Raw genomic sequence first — 17,821 nt, forward strand, 5'->3', positions numbered from 1 at the left:
CTTGGTCCTTACACATGGTAATGTGTGCACTCAACCCCAAGTTTGAATTCTTTTCCCCCAAATATTCTTACTTATTTACTTTTGAATAGAGACAGAGAGAAATTGAGAGGATTGGGGAGGTAGAGAGAGAGAGAGAGAGAGAGAGACAGAGAGTGAAACCTGCAGCCCTGTTTCACCATTGTGAAGTTTTCCCCTGCAGTTAGGAACCAGAGATTTGAAACTGGGTCCTTGCACACTGTAGTGTGTGCGCTTAACTAGACGCACCACTGACTGACTCCCCAAGTTTGAATTCTCAGGGAATTCCTCCTCTCAAGGTTAAGACTGATTTAGCAAGGAGGAAGAACAGAAGTTGGAGATTAGAGGAAATTCATCTAAGTTATATGTATGTGACGTATATAATCTATTGGTACTTAGTGTATTCCAGATGTTCTCTCATTCATCAACCAAATAATTATTTTTTTAATATTTATTTATTCCCTTTTGTTGCTCTTTTTTATTGTTGTAGTTATTATTGTTATTGATATTGATGTCGTCATTGTTGAAACAGAGGACAGAGAGAAATGGAGAGAAAAATGAAGAGGGAGAGACAAGACAAAGAGGGGAAGAGAAACAGAGACACCTGCAGACCTACTTCACCACTTGTGAAGCAACCCCCCCTGCAGGTGGGGAGCCGGGGGCTCGAACCTGGATCCTTATACAGGTCCTTGCGCTTTGCACCACGTGCGATTAACCTGCTGCGCTACCACCTGACTCCCACTCAAATAATTTTCTAAGTAACTATCATGTTCACACTCTTCTACTGGGAGTGGTAAAGACAGCAGCTAGTTACAATGGGATCCCAGTCTTCAGTCTCAGAATGAGTAGAACCAACAAAAAAATAGGTAACAGTTAAGTATTGAAAATTGAGCTAAGGGGAAATAGAACATGCCACTGGGAACACATAAGAGAGGCACTTACTATTTAGAGAACAATCTACCATATGAATGATACATTAAAAAGCAAATCTCTGTTCTACCTAAACCAACAGCAGCCAAAAGCAGAAGTGACTTGAGGTGGTCAACACATACAGGTTTACCTGTCTGAATGTGCCAATTCCTGACAGTCTTTGCACTCCAGTTTTTCAACTTGCCTTCTCCAATATTTGCTAACAAATCTGAATGTTGTTGGGGACTGTAATTGCAGAGCATATGGTCCCCATTAGTTAGGCAAACTTCACTGCCAAATTCAGCTCCGAGGAAAGAGTCTGCATAAAGAATGAAGTATTAGGAAAAGATTGACAGTGACAGAGAAAGCAAATAAAAGAGATGAGACAGTGAGTTACAAAAAAAAAGCAGGCTCCACATACCCAGTACAGTGAATGTGGAACATATTTTTCTATTTGTTGAGAAAACAATGTATGTGAATTTGTGCTAAAATGTCCCTCTAGCAAAAATCAAAGTATACCATTCACCAGAATCAATGTTAACTGCTTTGCAATGTCAGATAAGATAGATTCTGCCTGGGAGATAAACCGGGGGTGGGGGTGGAGAATAGACAGCATGCAAAGGAAATAAAGCATGAACAACATCAAAATGTAAATATGGGCTTACTGCATTTTAAGTGGTAATGGACTGAGCCTTTGAAAGGAGAAACTGAATCTCATGACTCCTAACCTCTCAAAGTTTGAAAATGGAGGCTAAAAAATAAGAGATGTGTTGTCTCCCAAGACTTGAAAAGGATGAGTGGGCAAGTAGGACTGTAGAAGAATCATCAGGTCAAAGAAAATTCCATAATTCAGACCAGAGTCTTTAAAATATTGTGGAAGCTAGGAAGTTACTGAACCTCTCTGCAGCCTGGAAACTTGTTCTGATCACCTAAAAGGCTTAATGTGAAGACCTCCCCACCCACTCTACCCTATACATTTTAGTCTTCAGTCTGCTTCAGTCTCACCCACACCTAATTTGATAGATTTTTTAAAAATGAATGTACTTACTGAGGTCTTTCTCCAAATAACCAAGTTAGTCTTTGTATAATCAACAATAGTCCACAGACTTTCTCTTTTTTGCTGTCACTGGGCCTTCACTGCTTCTGGTCAATTTTTTTCAGGGCGGGGGAGTAGGGGAGAGAGAGGGAGAGAGAGAGAGAGAGAGAGAGAGAGAGAGAGAGAGAGAGTCAGTGAAATTTTCTCCAGTGAGGTGAAGGCCAAGCTCAACCCTGGGTCTTGTACATGGTAATACAAGAACACTACCCAGGTTAACTATTTTACTGTCCCAGCAATCTCTTTCTTACACTTCATTTTGTTTACTATAGGAAGACAGGTAGGTTAAAGGACAGTAAATAAGGCACAAAATGTCCATGTGTCAGGAAAGCAGAGAATATGTTTGAAAGGGGATGGAAGAAAAGAGAATGTCAATATAAACTATTGTAGAGATATATTAATGGAAGAAAGTTATGTGAATGCATTCCTCTGTTCAGTCAAGAGAATAAGGATGAAGTAGATTGTGTGTGTGTGTGTGTGTGTGTGTGTGTGTGTGTGTGTGTGTGTGTGTGTGAAGCAAACTGAGTCCTAAAGGCCAAATGTGATCTTCTGTTTGATTTTTAAGTAAAGCTTTACTGGATTACAGCTATGTTCATTCATTTCTATAACATCTGTAGCAGATTTTCTATTTTAACAGCGGAGATAGAGAATTGTTGCAGAGACTGTATAAGGACTAAAATATTCATTGTGTTTTACAGAAAATACTGGCTGACTCCTGATCTACATTGTATAAGATAAGAAAATACAGTGTAAGATCCACTTCTATCACATAATTAGGTATATGTATACATTCATTAACATTTTAAAAGGAATAAGGTCAAGTCATAAACAGTGACTGTGCAGGTAGGGCAGGACGTAGAAAGGGGGAATTTAAGAAATGTATGAAATTTTTGTTTCCCCCTTCCCATATTTTGTTTCTATTTATGTAGACTGAATATGCATAATTATCATCAGGAAAATGCTACAGATACTTCTATTTAGGAGAAATGAGTAATTAGGTCTTAATATACAATATAGAATGCATAAGGATATAATAAATTCTGCTTATTTCACAAATTATTCCAGAAATCAAAGCTCCCTATTTCCAGGTTTCCTTCATACAACAGACAAACACAAGACATGGCGACAGTTTCTTTCCTGAGTTTGTTGCAGTTGTTGTGCTCTGGATCTGCCAAACTAGCTGTCATGTCTTGCTCAGCCACACATTGGTCTTCCTGTTCTTTTATACTCAGCACCAATAGAGCACTGCTTATAATCTACATACCTGCAGTAAGCAGTAGGGTTAAGTTACCTAACGCCTATGTTTCAAATATGCATTCTTGGCAACAAATCATTTGGATTGTGTTCTGTTTTGCATAATATATATATTTCTTCTTTTTATATTGATTGCTTGGAGAGAGAGAAACAGAAGGGGAAGGGAAAGACAGAGAAAGATCCCTGCTGCACTGTTTCACTTCATGTAAAGCCTCCTCCCCTGTAGGTTGGACTTGGGGGCTTGAATCCAGGTCCTTGCAAATTGTAACTTGTGCACTTAATTGGGCATACTACCACCTGACCCTGTACAATAATTCTTATAAAACATCTCCCCAAAGATATGGGAAGGATATGTTCTCCAAAGGTCTTTTATCTGTTATGAATTAGAACAAAAATCAATTATAAGAGATTGATCATATCAGTGGCACACATTTTAAAGGCATAAAGTAAACAAATGGTGTAAGCAATTCTTTCTGTCACAATTTTAATTATGAACAAAGTCAAGCATCCTTTTATCTTCTATTACCAATTGTTGAATTTCTGATGCGATTTGATTCCAAGTGGCCATTTTTTACTTTCCTTTTTCTTTTGTTTGATAAGACAAAGAGAAATTGAAAGAGTAGAGTAAAATAGAAAGCTAGAGAGAAAGAGAGAAACTGGAAGACCTGCCTTACCACTCTTGAAGCTTTCCCCTTGCAGGTAGGAAGAATGGGCTTGAACCCTGGTCCTGGGACGTAGTAACTTGTGCAATCAACTGGATATTGACTACCTAGCTCCCTTCCTTAAAATTTCTAAAGTAGTATATGCTTACCACAAATAATGAAAAATAAAAACAACAAAATGAATATCACAGTATATTCAACCCCTTGTGAGTTAATGCTAAGATATACAAATAAATACAACTATATAGAATTAATGTATAAGAGTTTTAACAAAATGGTCTCATATTATAAATATAAGTTCACTACTTGCTTTTCTTAATTAAAGATATAAATATATATACCCTCCAGTTTATTAGATAAATTTTTTGAGTATCAAGTATAATGATAAAAGTACGGAATGTTTCTATTTTGTATTGTGTAAATTAAAACACACTTCCTTTTTCTTTCATTATTGATTTAATAATAATCAACAAGACAACAGGTACAATTCCACACAATTCCCATCACCAGAGCTCCATATCCCAACCTCTCCATTGGAAGCTTTCTTACTATTTATCCCTCTAAAAGTATGGACCAAAGATCGTTATGGGGACAGAAGGTGGAAGGTATGGCTTCTATAATTGCTTCTCTGCTGGACATGGACATGGACATTGACAGGTTGATCCATATTCCCAGACTGTTTCTATCTTTCCCTAGTGGGGCAGGTTTCTGGGGAGATGGGGTTCCAGGATGTTGGTCCTTAAAGCCAGCCCTCCCTGCTCTATGCTCCATTGCTGACACTATGGTCTATTTACATAATCACTGTTTTGCCTGAAAGATCCCTACCACATTATTCCCTCAGGGTATTGTTAATTCCTGCCAGTTAAAACCATCACAACAGTTGCTAAGGACACTTCCACCTTCCCAGCATGGTTTTTGCCTCTCTCCACCCCCTTTCCTAGCCATTTCCATTCTGACTTGCCATTCTGGTTTTTACCCTATAAAGCCACTTCTGTTTCTGGTTTCTCTCTCTTCCTCACTCTTTTTTCTCTTCCATGTCTCTCACTGAGAAGGGCTGGGGTGCAGAGCAGGAGGCAGCCATGGTGCTTTGGCTCCACATGGCCTAACCCGCTGTGCTCACGCCCAACTCGGGGTCCCGCATCAATAAAGAATTGTATTACCACACCTCCACGAGTCCCTGTATCCTCTCTCCTGCCCGCAACACTAGCCTGGCACCAGAACACATCTTTTCATGATGACCAAGTTTTTTCTTCTCTTTCATTCCTAATCTCTGTAGTTTTGTTCACTGACCAAGCAAGTGTGACTCTTTCTCAGGTGACAGAAATGAGTGTGGGTAAGACATTTGTTATTTAAAAATTATGATCTATAAATAAGTTGATTTGCTTCCAAAACAAAATTAACAAATATTTAAAAGAAGAAACTGCTTTGATGGGCAATCCTCATCAATCCTTATTGATGCTGACACAGAAATATACATTTTGAAATTTTAGAATAATATTTACAAAATAATTTTCTAAATCCTTAGGGAAAGTTTTAGAAAATAGACATTATTCTATTTCAAAGCAATTGTAGGTATATCATAAGGGATTAACAAATTAAATGTAACAAAAACAGAAAAGATAGAAAATAAGATGCCAAATTTAAGAATGAAATATTACATAGTTAGCTGTTAAAAGAACTACGCCCATGTTTAGTGGGGAAGCAATTACAGAAGCCAGATCTTACACATTCTGCACTCCATAATGACCCTGGGTCCATACTCCCAGAGGGATAAAGAATAGGAAAGCTATCAGGTGAGAGGGTGGGATATGGAACTCTGGTGGTTGGAATTGTGTGGCGTTGTACCCCCCTTACCCTATAGTTTTTGCCAGTGTTTCCTTTTTATAAATAATTTTTTAAAAGGAACTAATATGGAGAAGTGAAATTCAATATTATGCTGTATAAAATATTGATTAAGAAGTTGGATTCTTGACACCACAATATGCCAGACCTGCCCCCCCTTATTTCTCTGTCTCTTGGTCTCATGAAAATAATAAATCTTCAAACACAACAAATTCAATAAAAATAATTAGTTTCCTTAGGTTTTTGCAATTGAATTGTAGAAGTTAACTTGCTTACTGACTTGCCTGAACTATAAGTAATTTTTAAATTTCTTTTTCTTGTAAAGTGTGAACCCTCTAGTGTCATACTTCAGGAAGTACAAACTATGGCATAAGAACATTTGCTTAAGATTATAGTATTGCTTTTGCTTGTTTTGTTTCTTTGCTTTCAAGACTCTTGTTTAAGCTGTCTCTCTGGCTATCACACCCAGCTAGTTCAGCCTCATAAATTGCAGGCCAATTGTTTTAATGTTTTTTGACAATATCCTAGGGGCAGAAATTACTCCACAGTTTGATCACATTAAATTAGACTCTTTGTAGAAGTCATTTTTGAAGCAAGTTCTTTAAGGTTTATTTTGACAGGAGGAGGGGAGTTTGGGGGATCCACTCTTCATAACAATCCTTGTTCCTGATTCTTTCTAGCAAACTCACTGGTGTATAGTTTTACTAATGTAGTCATGGATATAACTGTCTGCTCATAATTGTGCACCATCAAAACAGCCTTTGTTTTTGAGAGTATTCTTGGCTCAAACTTTCATATACTCTGTTCCAAATGAAATAAGTTTCCTTGCAGAGAACAATTTTTTAGCTCTCTGTTTTTAAGGTCTGCTTCTTTTCATGAGCAAAATTTCTGGACCACTGCTGAAGAGCTGGGAGTATAGAGACTGGCATTCTTCTCTCTCTCTCTGTCTTTTTTTCCCCTGTCATTTTATTGGAGGGTAAATTATTATAGTACAGTTGTTGACACATGGGCACAATTTTTCATTTATTCTCCTCTTAATGATACCACTGATTTATGAGTGAAGTACAAGGTGGAGGCAGCAGCATCTGGTATCTCTTCACTTTTCCAGGCTGGGGTCTTTTGTTTTACAATCATGCTCAGGCAAGGACAATTGGATCCCAGCATTCCCAGTCTAATACATTTGTTTTAGGTAGAGTTTCTGTTCTAAAAATCTAGATGGAGGAAGAAGTGCCCAACCTCCTATCTACACTCACCTGGAATTTGGTCTCAGCTATCTGGAAGAATTTAGCCTCACTGCAACCAGAAGGGGACTAATAAATGTTATTTGTTTGTTATTTACATAGGGGTTTCATCAAATCAGTTTAACATTTTCATGTATATATATATATATATATATATATATATATATATATATGAAAAAAATATATATATGCTGGGAAACAGTGAGACATACAGAGAGAAGCACAACACAATAGCAAAACTTCCTCCAGTGCATTGGGAGCAGGGCTCAAACTTGAATCAATCAAATGCATGGCAAAGCAGGTGCACTATTCAGGTAGCCCTGTCCTGAAACTGGTTGAATGGGGAGTTACATCTTGACAAAACCCTGAGTGATGTTTCCATCAAATTAGTCTGAGAGGAGGGGGGAAGGCCCAGGGCTTTAGTACCACAGACTCACTCCTGCTACCCAAGTTCACTAAATTTCCTGAATATATATTTCTTCATTTAACACATGCTCCTAAGGTAAAACCCAGAGATTATAATTATTTTAATAAGTTTTTACCAATTAGAGGTATTTTCACTGAAGAGAGCTTCTGCTTCCATACCCCTGCCACAACCTTGGACATCACCTCCTACAGGGAATTGTTTTTTCTTGAAAACATACAGTAAGTAAGAATCACAAGAAGAAAAGTATATATAGCTACATTAAAATTCAAAAATACTCTATGTTATAAGAAAGTACATTGCTGGGTAGCGAGGGGGTGCCTCTCTCCCAGGTGCATGCTCTCTGGGTTGGAGAGAACTAGACCATACTCAGCCTGGGCTGCTACTAACTCAGCAACAAGGGAGATAAATGACTCAAGAACTCATGGCAGTGTGGTAATGCAAAAGGATCTATTAATCAGAGAGCCAATGCTTTTATAGGATAAAACCAGAAGTGGCAAGTCAGAAACGGAAACGGGGTGGAGAAAGGCAAAAGCATGGTGGGAAGGTAGCAGCTTCCTTAGCAACTGTTGCAAGGGTTTTAGCCAGTGGGATTAATGTTACCCTGCAGGCAGGGCAGGTCTTGAGGTAGAAAAATGATAGATCAGTGGGATGGGTGGGGATCTTTCAAGCAAAGCAATGATTATGTAAATAGGCCATACTATCAGCAATGCAGGACGGGGGAGGGGGCTGGCTTAATGCCCAACAGTACATCAGTAGTAAAAACCAATAAACCACATTGTTGCTGGAGGAAGATGAAGGAATAGGGCAAAGGGTGCAGGAGTTCCCTTTGAGCTTTTCAGGTGGAGTCCTAGACAAATATTCTCATCAAAGAATCACTAGAGACTTTTGTCAATTTCAGGGAGAAAATAGGGATAGAAAAGAGAGAGAAGGGCAGAGCCAAAATGGTGATTTTGAAGAAACAGCTGCCCTAGGCTCCAAAAAGCATCAGCTTGTGACCTGTTTTTCTCTGGATAGAGTAGGCTACTGGGCTGTCTGTAGGAGGATGAACAAGGGCTGTTCAGGGTGACACCAAAATACAGTCCCACAACTTACTCTTGGGATGACAAAGAGTCTTGGGATGACTCTTGGGAGGCCAGGGGGACAAAGAAAGGAAAACTCTGGATTATTTCTAAGCTCTCCCCTCCCCCCCACCCCAGAGCCAGCTACTAGAGGTTAGACAGCTGCTTCTAGCAGGTTTCCTGCCAAGATATTTTCTTTACCAAGATTCCTGGCTCACCAGGAGTGTCATACCAAGCCTTTTCCTTTTTGTTTAAATTCTCTTTTTTTTACTTGGCTGGAGTTATATTTGAGTGGCAAAATACCTGACCAATCATAGCCTCACCTCTTCCTGGGAAAGACTACCTGGAGGTTTTTCTTGGATACTTCCTATGATTGGCTGTCTTTGTTCAGGCTATCTGCAGCCAGTCTGGAGGAGTCCAAGCTGCAGATTTACTGTTAGGTTTTTTTACTCTATTTTATTTTATTATTACTATTATTATATATGTGTATCCCTTTTCCCTCCTCCTTCTTCGGTTGACCAAAATTAAATGTTGTTGTCTTTTCCATTGCTAGGTAACTGGGTGTCCTATCCATTGTGACAGGAACTTGTTTCTCTCTATATTTTCCCTCAACTCTCCTGTTTCCCTCCTCCTAGCTAATTAAAAAAATAAAATCTTTCCTTCAACTGCTCTTCCTTTAATTTCTTTTTTCTTTATTTTTTTATTATTTTCTTCCTTCCTACTTCTTTTGCTTTCTGAATTCACAGATAATTGCTTGTGAATTATGTTGGGGAATAAATCTGACTCAGAGTGGACTGTGTGTGTGTGTGTGTGTGTGTGTGTGTGTGTGTGTGTGTGTATGTCTTCTCTACTTCCCTTTATCCTCTTTCTAGCCTTAGAATTTATAGTGGACAGTAGATTTGCATAATTGTCTATTCTTGCTTTCCCTTTTTTCCTTTCTCTTTCTTTTTTTTTGTTTGGTTGCTATTTTTTCTGGGACTAGAGGTGTTGTTTGGCTAACTGGTATTATTTGAACTGCATAAATCCTTGCTTCATCTAGCATTATTGTAATTTCTGAAGTCGGTGACTGCATTTCTCATAAAGGTGTTTAGGGTAGCATTACTTTTAGTCAAAACACAACAACTGAAGAATGACAAAACAGAAAAATAAAAACCACATCAATAAAAAAATAGTTAAATCAAGAGCAAATAAAACTGCCATCACAATGAATCAGGACAAGAGCCCAGAAGAAACTCCAAATCACTCAGCAGTAACCATAGATAAGAAAAGTATGCAAACAATCATAAACCTAATAATCAACCTAGTAATCACAGAAATAAATACAACTATGGAGGAAAGGGCTAGCAGAATTAGGAAAACAACAGATAAGACCATCAAAGAAAATGCAAGCTACCTCGAGGTAACTAGAGAAACGAAAGCTGAAATAGATGAGCTAAAATGCCAATTAGCAGAACAAGATGATACTATAACTGAACTGAAGAAAGAAGCTGAGGGAAGGGAAAGCAGATTAACAGAAGCAGAAAACAGAATTAGCCAGACAGAAGATGAGCTAGAGAAAACTAATAAAGAGGTAAAAGAGCTCAAAAGAGATTGAGAGACACTGAAAACAACAACAGAGACATACGGGATGATCTCAAAATAAGTAACATTCATATAATTGGCCTATCAGAGGAAGAAAGAGAGGAAGGGGGAATAAACATTATAGAGGAAATAATAGAAGAAAACTTTCCAAACCTAAACAACAGACAAGACATTAAGATTCAAGAGGCCCAGAGTCCCAAAGAGAATCAACCCACACCTGAAGACACCAAAACATATGATATTACAATTAAAAGTAAAGATAAAGAAAGGATCCTAAAGGCTACAAGAGAAAAACAAAAAGTCACATACAGGGGGAAACCTATAAGACTATCAGCAGACTTCTCCACTCAAACTCTAATGGCTGGAAGAGAATGGTAAGATATCTTACTAAATAGATATTGAGTCCTGAATGAAAAAGGATTTCAACCAACGATAATATATCCTGCTAGACTTTCATTCAAACTAGATGGAGGGATCAAAACCTTCTCAGACAGACAACAGTAAAAGAAGGCAACCATCACCAAGCCTGCCCTGAAAGAGGTCCTAAAAGACCTCTTATAAACAAGAAAATTGCTATAATACTTGCCATATATCAGAGAAAATAAAAAAAAATGTTGAGTAATGGCACCTCAATACATTAAATAATACCAATAAATGTCAATGGCTTAAATTCAGCCATTAAAAGGCACAGAGTGGGAGGATGGGTCAGAAAGCACAAACCAACCATATGCTGCTTACAAGAATCCTACCTGACTCAACAAGACAAACACAGACTTAAAGTGAAAGGATGGAAAACTATCATACAGGCTAATGGACCACTAAAAAGGGCAGGAACAGCCATTCTCATCTCTGACACAGTAGACTTTAAATTAAATAAAGTAATAAAAGATAGGCAAGGGCATTACATAATGATTAGAGAATCAACCAACCAAGAAGATTTAACAATTATTAACATCCATGTAACCAAGAGGGACCATATAAATACATCAAAAACCTACTGCAAGAACTATAAAAATAAATCAATAGTAATACAATAATAGTGGAAGACTTTTAACACCCCATTCTCACACATAGACAGAACAATGAAGCAGAGAATCAACAAAGAAACAAGAGAATTAAACAAAGATATGGACAGACTAGACCTCCTGGACATTTTCAGAGTTCTTCACCCCAAAATATTGGAATACACATTCTTTTCAAATCCACACAGCACATACCAAAGATAGACCACATATTAGGCCACAAAGACAATATCAACAAAATCAAAAGCATTGAAATCAACCCAAGTATCTTCTCAGTCCAAAATGAAATAAAGTTAACATTCAACAACAAACAAAAAATTCCTAAAAGTCACAGAATTAGGAAACTCAACAACATACTGCTTAAGAACTTCTGGGTCAGAGAGCCCACAAGCAAGAAATTCAAACATTCCTGGAACAAATGAAAATGAAGACACAAGTTATCAAAATATTTGGGACACAGCTAAAGCAGTATTGAGAGGTAAACTCATAGCCATACAATCACTTATTAGAAAACAAGAAAAAGGTCAAATAAACGACCTTACTGCACATCTTAAGGACTTAGAGGAAGAGGAAAAAAGGAACCCTAAAGCAACCAGAAAGACAGAAATCATTGAAATTTAAGCAGAAATAAACAACATTGAAAATAAGAGAAACATACAAAAGATCAATGAAACCAAATGTTGGTTCTTTGAAAAATTAAAGAAGATTGACAAACCCCTAGCCAGACTCACTAAAAAAAAAAAAAGAATTATAAACTATAGAGGAGATATCACAACTGACAACACAGAAATCCAGAAAATCATGTGAAACTTCTACAAAGCACTATATGCCACCAAGCTAGAGAATCTGGAAGAAATGGAAGAATTCCTGGAAACATATAACCTTCAAAAAATGAACCAAGAAGAACTACAAAACCTAAATGCACCAATCAGAGACAAAGAAATTGAAATAGTTATTAAGAATCTTCCCAACAATAAAAGTCCTGTGGGATGATCTCACTCTAAGGCCGAAGTTGAAAAACAAGATAAAAAAAGAAAACACAGTAGTACCTGAAATGGAACTGGCATATCACACCAAAGTAAAAGACTCTGGGGTGGGTGGGTGGGGAGAATACGGGTCCAAGAAGGATTCAGAGGACCTAGTGTGGGTTGTATTGTTATATGGGAAACTGGGGAATGTTATGCATGTACAAACTATTGTACTTACTGTTGAATGTAAAACATTAATTCCCCAATAAAAATTAAAAGAGAGAAAAAAAAAGTCCTGGACCAGATGGCTTCCCAAATGAATTCTACATAACTTTCAGGAAACAGCTAATACCTATACTTCTAAAGCTCTTCTACATGATCAAAGAATCAGGAACATACCCTTCCACCTTCTATGAAGCCAACATCACCCTGATACTAAAAGCAGATAGGGAAACAACAAAAAAGAAAAACTACAGACCAATATCTCTGATGAACATAGATGCCAAATATTAAACAAGATCCTGGCCAGCCAGATACAGCAGTATATCAAAAAGACTATTCATCACGACCAAGTGGGATTTATCCCAGAACTGCAAGGCTGGTTCAAGATACGTAAGTCAAACAATGTCATTCACCAAATCAATAAAAGCAAAATAAAAAACCACATAATTATCTCAATAGATGCAGAGAAAGCCTTTGACAAAATCCAATACCCATTCATGTCAAAAAACTAAAAAAAAAGGGAATAGATGGAAAATTCCTTAAGACAGTGGAGTTCATATATAGCAAACCTATACCAACATCATACTCAATAGACAGAAGCTGAAAGCATTTCCCCTCAGATTGGGGACTAGACAGGGCTGTCCATTATCACCATTACTCTTCAACATAGTATTGGAAGTTCTTACTATAGCATTCAGGCAAAAGAAATAAACCAAAGGAATACAGATTGGAAGGGAAGAAGTTAAGCTCTCACTATTTGCAGATGATATGATACATAGAAAAACCTAAAGAATCCAGCAGAAAACTACCAGAAGTTATTAGGCAATAGAGCAAGGTATCAGACTATAAAAATCAATGTACAAAAATCAGTGGCATTTCTTTATGCAAACACCAAATCTGAAGAAGAAAGCATCCAGAAATCACTCCCATTCACTATTGCAGCAAAATCAATAAAATACCTAGGAATAAAGCTGACCAAAGAAATGTAAGATTTGTATACTGAAAAGTATGAATCACTATTCAAGGAAACAGAAACTGATATCAAGAAATGGAAAGACATCCCACTTTCATGAATTGGAAGAATTAAAATCATCAAAATGAATATTCAACCTAGAGCCATATACAAGTTTAACACGATATTCATCAAAGTTCCACCAAGCTTCCTTAAGAGAATAGAACAAAAACTACAGTCATTTATCTGGAACCAGAAAACACCTAGAATTGCCAAAACAGTCTTGAGGAAAAGAAACAGAAATGGAAGCATCACACTCCCAGATCTCAAACTATATTATAAGGCCATTATCATCAAAACAGCCTGGTACTGGAGCAAAAATAGGCACACAGTCTTATAGATCAGAGTTGAAAGCCCAGAACTAAACCCCCACACCTATAGATATCTAATCTTTGATAAAGGGGTCCAAAGTATTAAATGGAAAAAGGACGCTGTCTTCAATAAATAGTGCTGGGAAAACTGTGTTGAAACATGCAGAAGAATGAAACTGAACCACTTTATCTCATCAGAAACAAAAATAAGCTCCAAATGGACCAAGGACCTGGATGTTAGACCAGAAACTATGGAATACTTAGAGAAAAACATTGGTGGAACACTATCCCACCTAAACCTCAAGGACATCTTTGATGATATAAACCCAACTGAAAGGAAGACTAACGCAGAAACAAACCAGTGGGACTACATCAAATTGAAAAGCTTCTGCACAGCCAAAGAAACTATCACACAATGAAGGAGACAACTCACAGATTGGGAGATCTTCACATGCCATACATAAGACAAGAAAATATACAAAAAGCTCACCAAACTTAGCACCAAAAAAGCAAATGACCCCATCCAAAAATGGGCAGAGGATATGAACAAAACATTCACTACAGAAGAGATACAAAAGGCTAACAAACACATAAAAAAATTGCTCCAGGTCACTGATTTTCAGATAAATGCAAAGAAAGACAACATTGAAATACCACATCACCCCTGAAAGGATGGAATATATAGATGAGGCCAGCAGCAACAGACGCTGGAGTGGCAGTGAGGACATAGGAACCCTTCTGCACTGCTGGTGGCAATGTAAATTGGTCCAATCTCTGCGGAGAGCAGTCTGGTGAACTCTCACAAGGCTAGACATGGACCTTCCATATGATCCAGTAATTCCTCTCCTGGGGATATACCCAAAGGATTCAGAACACCCAACCAAAAAGATATATGTACAACTATGCTTATAGCAGCACAATTCATAATAGCTAAAAACTGGAAGTAACCCAGATGCCCAATAACAGATGAGTGGCTGAGAAATCTGTGGTATATTTACACAATGGAATACTATGCAACTATTGAGAACAACTAACCCACCTTCTCTGACCCATCTTGGATGGAGCAAGAAGGAATTATGTTAAGTGAGCTAAGTCAGAAAGATAAATATGAGTTGGGGTGATCCCACCATAAACAGAAGTTGAGAAAGAAGAACAGAAAGGGAAAATAAAAGCAGGATTTGACTGAATCTGGAGTATGACACCAAAGTAAAAACCCTGGGGTGAGGGTGAGGGTGAAGGTTGATGTTTGGCTTCCCAGGGCCACGGGGGTTGGGGGGAGGTGGAGGATGGGATAGAACACAGTCTTTTGGTGGTGGGAATGATTATTTACACTCCTATTAATTTGTAGTCATATACATCACTATTTAATTAATATGAGGGCAGAAAAATCGATTGTATCCCTCAAACTTTTTAAAGCACAGACCGAGACTTTTTAATACATAGGCTGAGTCTTTAATATGTTGACTTTCTTAAAAGACTAGACCAGGGAGAACAGAAACAACTAGTGGCACAGCTATATACAAATAACGTCAAAGGACATAAATTATGGTGATGTTGTGTATGATACAGCAAATCCTAACAAAGATTTTTTTCAAAGTTAACCCAATTGCCAAATGGGATTATAGCAATAACTATTGTTTTCTTAACCCTAAGATAGCAGGAACCTCCCACTTCCTCTATGGAACCTATAACTCCAGTCCTGGAATCTCTAGAGTGGGGTTCTCTTTCCTGCATGCTTCTCTCAATTCATACCAAATGATATTGCATCCATTGATCCCAACCTAGTCTACGCAGCAAGTGCCACCTCAGCATGATTCACTTCAGACTGTGTCCAAAGACATTAGACGTGAGACCTTTCCTTTCATGGTATTCTCTAATTCCATTCCAGGTGTTTCACTTCCTAACAAAGTCCCAAAACATAGATCTAGATCAAGTCCCGTGAGATAGAGCATATTTTCGCTTGTATCCATAAATTAAGGCAAAATATATACCTCAAAGCAAAACTACATAATAGTCTGCAGTGTGTCAGTATAAAGTTCCTTATGAAATAGTATCTAATTAGACTTAGATATCCTCCTCAGCTACTCCTTATTACAGTTCTCTTACTCATTCCAAAGCAAACCTTAGCAAAACAAGGACTGCAAAAGCTGAATAGGGGCAAGAGACTGGCATACTTTCATGATATACTTCATGGTATACTTTCATGGCATACTTTTTATACTTTCTTTGGTCACTATCAGGCCACCCCATCAGCTGGGGCCCTATTAGGGGAGTCCTGAGATTCCCAAACAGACTTGATAGGTCTATTCCTCAAATAAATCCCTCTCCCCAATATTATCAGCTATCTCTATCAGGAACAACAAAATAGACCCCTGTGTGGGCCCCCCATAGGACCTTGCCCTCAACTTGGATCAACAATGGTAGACAATGTTCTGTCCCCTGAATGGAGGATGAACAACATACTCTATGCTACACCTGAGGAAGATGGGTCAATATTGGGGCAGTTTGGTATGTTCCTGCTCATGACCATGGATTGTGAGCTCAGATCTACGGGGATGCAGAGGTCACATAGGCTCCTAAGCTGAATATGGGCCCCAGTTGAAATCAAATTGGTGGGGTTTATAGTCAACAATAATTATACCCATTTCCCATATTAGGGAGCTATTCTCTTCCCTGATCCAGCTTTCTGTTCCTTTTCCAGCCATGACATCGTCTCCCCAGACAATAGCTTGGATCCACCTGCATATCAGATAGCCACAGGCCCTTATAATATAACTAAAATATGCGTACTAGCTATCTACAAAATGGAGGGACCCCCCCCCCCCAACTCTTCATCTGCACTATTCTAGCCTTTAGGTTCATGATTGTTTAACAATTTGTTTGGGTTTGTATGTTAACTCACTTTTCAGCCACCAGGTTCCAGACACTAACATGATGCTGACCAGACTTCCCTGGACAGACAACCCCACCAATGTGTCCTGGAGCTCTGCTTCCCCAGAGCCCCACCCTACTAGGGAAAGAGAGAGGCAGGCTGGGAGTATGGATCGACCTGTCAACATCCATGTTCAGCAGGAAAGCAATTACAGAAGCCAGATCTCCTATCTTCTGCACCCCACAATGACCTTAGGTCCATACTCCCAGAGGGTTAAAGAATAGGAAAACTATCAGAGGAGGGGATGGAATATGGAGATCTTGTAGTGGTAATTGTGTTTAGTTGTACCCCTCTTATCCTAAGGTTTTATCAATATTTCCTTTTTATAAATAAATAAATAAATGAGAGAGAAAGGCAAATCCATAGACAATTGTAAGCTTGAGAGAGAGAGAAATCATCAGTTTCTGAGTTTCCAGATACTTTTACTTTTAAAGTGAATTCTGAGGATGTTGAAATGAACCCTGAGGGTATTAACTGTAGCCATTGTCTCTAGATGCATGTCTGAATTCAGCTGTATTTTGTAGCCTTAGCCAGGTGGAAGTGGAAACACTAGTGCAGGTGAGAGATATCTTGGTATTTGGCCCCTTTCCCAGGCTACAGACAGGTTTCAGAGGGAGGGGTTGCTTGCTAATTTTCTTCCAAGATAGCCTAGGTATCTTGCCCTAGGTAGCCTCCTAACACCACACTGAGTGAATCTTTGGAAACTAGTGTAACCAACATACAACAGGTATGTAGAATATATAATGGATTCACCCAGATAAGTAAGAATCACTGTTCAGTGGGAAGCAATAAATAATAAATATGAACTTATAGGATGAGAGACCCAACTAATCAAAATACTTATACATGCTGCCTAAACATACACACATCATAGAAGTTAAAACAGTGGAATTGTATAAACTTATGTCATTATACACCCATGAGCCCTACAAGAATTAAAATTCCTACAAACATTCCTAAGAATCCAGATTGTAGATTCCAAATTCTATTCTTACCAAAACAAATAAACAGGGAATTTTAGGATAATATACAATTCAATTTCAAACCAGGATAAATTTAAGAAGCTACTTGGGATCTGTTCTCATGGAAAATCTTGTTATAGTAGATATCAAAAAGGTATGCAAACCTTTAAAAAGGCTCAAAGTTTGGCTACATGGGCTCTCTCAATCAAAGTAGACAATTTTGAGTATTATAAAAAAAAGAAATAAAATATGTTGAGTCATCACCTATCTTTGAATATATGATATATTAAAAATTTTATCATTATACATT

The sequence above is a fragment of the Erinaceus europaeus genome, chromosome 1 (assembly GCF_950295315.1).
Source record: "Erinaceus europaeus chromosome 1, mEriEur2.1, whole genome shotgun sequence".
Taxonomy (NCBI): Eukaryota; Metazoa; Chordata; class Mammalia; order Eulipotyphla; family Erinaceidae; genus Erinaceus; species Erinaceus europaeus.